At 38.2% G+C, this 5,986-nt stretch overlaps 1 long non-coding RNA gene across 1 annotated transcript; it reads right to left on the bottom strand.

Moving 5' to 3' along the window:
• Positions 1 to 4,053: 4,053 nt before the first annotated feature.
• Positions 4,054 to 4,484, bottom strand: LOC118600167. The gene is made up of 2 exons (XR_004949735.1): positions 4,280 to 4,484; positions 4,054 to 4,210 (listed from the first exon to the last, which is right to left on the bottom strand). It is a non-coding gene; the product is annotated as an uncharacterized LOC118600167 (long non-coding RNA).
• Positions 4,485 to 5,986: the final 1,502 nt, after the last annotated feature.

A 5,986-nucleotide genomic window follows, 5' to 3' on the forward strand; every position in this document is an offset into this window, starting at 1 on the left:
AAAGGGTCACGCCCGGCCGAGCTAAAGATTCATTCATTTTATAAGGAAAGCAGCATCGACTTTTTAGGTGAAACTTTTGAAACTAATTAATTCAGAGATTAAAGTAGGATGATTTGACTGGATCATTCTCTTCTGTGGTTTGAAATTCCTCTCATAACTTTCATTTATGAATCAATTTATGAAATTTCACTTTAAGTATTTCCTGCTTCACATTGAGAACTGTTGTGTTGCTCTGTTGTGACAGTCAGCCGTGACTTAGCTCTCCTGACTCACAGAGTGGGAGTCCAAACTCTCAGGAAACAGATAAGTCAGGAAACCAGCTTCCTGCTGTGCCTGCCTGACATAATCGAGGCAGCATGCTGCAGGCAACGGGAGATCTAAACAGACACAAAGACATACGTTAAAGTCCCCTCATCTGTCATTTTTACCACATTATTTTTATTGAATTGTCCATAGAAAAAAACAAAACAGAATTTACATTCTGCTCAATTCAGAATTTACAATAATTGCACATTTCTTCAACAGTATTTAAAATAATGCTTTCTCTTATTCACAGTCTTATTTTAACATCCCCATCCCAAGAACACGGGTGGCTCTCCTTAAACATTGACAAAGCTATATTTATATACAGGACAAACTTCAATCTCAATGAGAGGTCTGACATGCCATCCAAAAAGTTATCAACTTTCTATTCCTCTAAAGCAGCACATGTGTCAAAGTCAAGGTCCGGGGGCCGGATCCGGCCCTCCAGATCATTTTATTTTATTGTTATTAATGACCCGATGTTATCTTGCACTTATTCCTAACTTGTATAATTTTGAAAAAAAATATTTTTATCCAGAGTAAAAAATTCAAAGTTATTTAAGGTTTCAGTTAATTTATTCTGGAATAATATTCCTTCCTTTTTATTATTCAGAATTATGTTAAAAACTTACGGTTTTAAAGTTTTAAAAATTGGCATCCTGCTAGCTTTTTGGACTATTTTGGCATTCACAAAGAAAAATTTGGGCTACTTTTTGAGTTCAGCTGATATTTCAGCTACATGCTAGCTGTTTTGGCTAGACCAGGATTCCATTTAGATTTTAGCCATTTGAGCAAAAAGGTTTGGGCACCCCTGCTCTAAAGAGTCCATATTTTTTACAAAATAAATAAAAGGTTGCCATATATTTTCAGTCTTCTTTTTTGTCTTTTAAAATATACGAAATTCTTTCTAAAGGGATACCTGACAACGTTCCCTCAACAGAAAGTGTAACAATCACAGCCTAAACATTAACATTCATGGTTTTCCAGAAAACCACACACAGGCAAATCTTAAAGAATTCATTTCTGTAATCTTCATAGCAAAAAAATATTTCAACATAAAAAAAGATATAGTATACAGCATTACCTGTGATAATGTTAGTGTGAGTGCTGTGAGCTGAATGTGCCTGCTGAACATGCCAGTGCTGATAGCTGAAGATGCTGAAATTGATAACTAAAAACTCTGAAGCTGATAGCAGAAAATGCTGAAGCTGATAGCCAGCTAAAATATTAGAAAATGCCAAGTTGGCCCAAAAACTGAAAAAAGCCTCAATTAGCCAAAACCGCTAGCATGTAGCTTTAATATTAGCTAAATGTTAAATTACCATAAAACTGATAAAGTGTTTAATTTAGCCAAAACAGTTAGCATAAGGCTAAAATATTAGCTCATTCAAAATAAGACCAAAAAAAAAACTGAAAAAAAGCCTAAATTAGCCAATATTAGCATGTAGCTGAAATTTTAGGTAAATGCCAAATTAGCTTAAAAAATGCTAAAATGTGAATCACTTTTTAAATCAATAAATATTCTCTCCTCTCTCGTCATAGCTCAGACTGCAGAAGGGTGGAATAAAAGGTCACATTCATTGTGGGTCTCGATCAGCGTTTCTGTGTTAACCTGCACACCTGCATGCAATCTGCAGACATGTTTGGAAATGTTCTGGAATGTGGGATCTGATCTCCTTTTACATCCATGTACATATATGTCATATAAATATATAACTTTGGACTGAGTGAGAAATTAACCCCTTAATACCTGAGGTATTGTCGGTGACGCTTAAACACAAAATCTTAACCGTTATCTTAACCGTTCCAGTAGATTGTGCAGGAGAAAAGCGGCTCGACGAATTATCCTGTTAACAGTTAAAAAGTTACAGCAAATCAAATAATACAACACTAGAGCTCCGGTGTTAAAGGGTTAAGAGCTTTTAATGTGGATCTAGTCAGAAGAGGTTCAAATTTTCCTTCTTTTAGCAGCAAATAGACTGACAGGTCAGTCTGAAAAGTTATTTTTCTCTCCTTCTTCCTGTCTGATCCTTTATATTTCAAAATAACACAATAGACAAAATGATTAGTTTCTTTTGCCCGAGGTCACTTTGCTTTACAGTTAGCTTACATGTAAAGTAGCTTCTGTTTTGTTTAAGTCATGTTTTAGTTATGTGAGATGTTTCTTCTTTATATTTCATCATGTCTATTTGGATTTAGGTAACTATGACATTAATAGCAATAACCCATATGTAAGTGCATGCACATATGAATAAACTGTGATAAAATGAGAGGAAAAAATGAAGGTAGTTTACATGGAAACAACCCTGTCCTTCAACACCCCCCTCTAGTGGTAGAAATGTGACATTACAATCAACAGAGATCCTTTTAAAACAGTCAAGATTCCACGCCATCAGAATCTATCCTGATTTTGATAATAATAATAATAATAATAATATATATATATTTATCACAAGTATGCATCAAAAATGAGATAATCACCAGGGGGAAAAAAATTGCATTTTTGTCAGTAAACTCAAAAAGTAAAACCCACATTTTTCATATGGAGTAACTACACATAAACTGAACTATTTCAGATTTTTGTTTCTTATCATTTTAATAATTATGACCTACAGATAATAGAAAGTTGAATTTTATTACTTCAGAAAACAGAATATTCCATTTCATTCATCAACAACAATAATATTTTAGCTGAAGCATCAACATTAATGTATTTGCTCAACATTTGGCTTTCTTTCTTTATGCTAAATAGTTTTGCAAAATTGGCATGTATTTGGGATTTTTAAGCAATTCTTCTACACATTTTCAGACATTTAGATCATCTTCAGCTTTAGTTCTTTAACAAAATTTCCAGTCTTTTAGTAAATTAAACATTTTGCAAATCGCTTTTGCATTTTCAGCAATTAAAGTACATTACATCAACTTTTTTAACAAAAGCGTCAGCATCTTCAGCGACTACTTTCAGCAAAAAACATTCGCATCATTATTACAGGTAATGCAACTTTTCTAGTATTCACTTGTGCTTAACTCAAACTGAGTATTCTCTAGCTGTCCTGCTATTTTGTACTTAAAATGATGCAACAAATTTGATTGAATAAATTAGCTGTATATTGTCACATCAATCTTTTTGGGTGATATCTATAGGTCAGGAGTCTGCAAGCTTGTGGCTCTTTGGCTAAAGAAAAATAAAATTATAGTTTTTTTTTTCAATTAAGGGTTACTAAATTATTTAAGGTTATAACTTAATGGCTGAGGTTCACCTCCAAGATAAACTGTAAAAGTTTTTACTTTCCTGCAGACTTGGAGAGGTCTTGTTTGCTCTTCCTCCAGAATACACAGATTTCAAATACTAAAAAAACTTTGGTTAAAAGTCTGATCTTTTATTAGTTTAAAGCATATATTACCTCATACTGTCAGAACTGCACTGGGATGATCCAATCTGGCACAAGGAGTCTTTTATTTTGAAAGGAAATCATATGCGCTTCTGTCAAATGTTAAAAACAGTTTCACATGTTGAGAAAATGTTTCTTTTTATATTTTTTCCTTTTATTTATGCCACAAAAGAAGAACAATTCCTATTTATTATTAAAAATAATGGAAAATAATGATTGCACAGCAGTATCAAAATAAGACTTTGTGGCTTCTAAGTTTTGATCTGCAGAAAACAAACTCAAGAGGCTCTTTTACTGTTAAAGGTTGCAAACTCCTGCTTTAGATGTTTTTAAAAATGTAACAGAAGAATGTCAGAAATGTGTTCAGTGGTTCACTTTATTTTTAAGGAGAATGAGGCTGTCCGTAGAGTTGGTTTCATGTCCGGTGAGTCTGCAGGACGATCAAGCACAGTCACACCACAGGGATTGAAGCAGCCTTTGGTTTCTTCAGCAGGGTGACAGGATGCCAAGTCCTGCTGGAGAATGAAATCAGCATCTACCATACAGCCATGGAGAAACGGGGATCTGAACAAGCTGTCCCTGACCATGATGCATTGCTCTGCTCGCCGTGGACGCCGAAGGAGAAAAAAAGCTGCTTTGAACTGGTCCAGAAGAGGAAACATAACTGTATTTGAATAAAGATGACATATGCAAACATTCATTCTGATTGATGGCGTCATGCACTGTTCCAGGTTTCTGTTTTTCACTCAAACCATCACTCCTCCTGACCGATCTGTCTGCAGCTCTCACAGTCATCTTTTGATCTATTTTCAAAGCCTTCACAGTGATTGTTCGGTTTTTGACCAAAATCTAAAAACCTCTGATGTTTTCTAGAACAGTTTCTTCTGAGCAGAAATTTGCATGCAAGTTGTGGATGGACTGTGGGCACAGAGTAAGCCTGCACTTATTTCCCATCATCCTCTGTTTACATTCTCTCCCTCTAGCTTACAGCCGCCTCGGTGCCACAAAAATGGCGAGCGATATCAGAGCTAAAGCTCTTTCACAGCTACCCTCCCCATCTCCCCAGTTAAACTTCCCCGCCTCATTCATTTTCNAGTAGTATTGCGTGGTCGACTGTATCAAACGCAGCACTGAGATCATGGGTCAACCTCCTACCTCAGTTCAGACAGAGGAACCCCTTTTGTCAGTGATCTGTTCGAGCATGTTGTGTCAGTGCTGGGAACTGAACACAGACTGACCACAGCTTACCATCCCCAGACAAATGCAATTGAACGTTTCAATCACACATTAAAAATTGCCATTCGAGCGTATGTAGAGAACAAGCACACAAGCTGGGACAAATTTCTCCCTCAAATCTGTTTTGCTCTACGTACTGCCCCCCACAAAAGCACAGTTCTCAGTCCCTCCATGATGCTATGGGCGGGAACTGGAAACCCCTCTTGACCTTGTCGATCAACCTTCTTGGGATGGAGTGGAGGAACCAGAAATATCGTACTCAGAAATTTTGAGAGCTTCCATTCAGGAAGCATACAATCATGCACGAGCTGTGCTTTCAGAGGGTCAAAGGCGCCGTAAGGCTGATCTTGAACGAGAGTGAACACTGGCGCATCTGGCTGCCGCTGTTCTCTGGCTCGCCTGCTCTAATACATTTTTTTTTCACTATGCCGAACACACCAAGTTTCTCATCTGGTGTATAGTGATATGTATAGTGACACTATTGTTGCCAAGCCATTGTTCGGCTGCCTGACCCGCTCCCGCCGGCCTTGCTTCTCTACCCAGACATCGTTTGTCACCCACGCCGGAGATACCAGCACCGTGGAACCTGCCGAATCTTCCAGCTCAACCACTCCGAGAACAATACATCATTCTGGTCCACCACCCGCCGCCGCCCCTGGAGCACCGGTCGGGTTGCTAACCACAATGTGCTAGCCGGCCTCGCCAGGTCAGTTTGTTCCATTGCTTCGTCGTGCAGCCTGATCGCCGTTAGCTTCGGCCTGCTCAATGTCCGGTCTCTCACAGACAAATGACACTTCCTCCACGACCTCCTCTCCGACAACAAACTGGATTTCTTGTGCCTGACAGAAACCTGGCAACTCCCCTGTGACTTTTAACATCTTAACGCCTGTACTCCCGATGGGTTTGTTTATCTTTCAAAATCTCGCGGCTCTCGGGGGGAGGTCTCGCGATAATTCACTGTGTGAAGTGGAAAGTCCTGCTTGTTTCCCTACCTCCGTTCTCATCAATGGAATGCACTGTGACCGAACTACCCGGATCCATTCTCACCGTCATTG

This window comes from Oryzias melastigma, linkage group LG19 (assembly GCF_002922805.2).
Source record: "Oryzias melastigma strain HK-1 linkage group LG19, ASM292280v2, whole genome shotgun sequence".
NCBI lineage: Eukaryota > Metazoa > Chordata > Actinopteri > Beloniformes > Adrianichthyidae > Oryzias > Oryzias melastigma.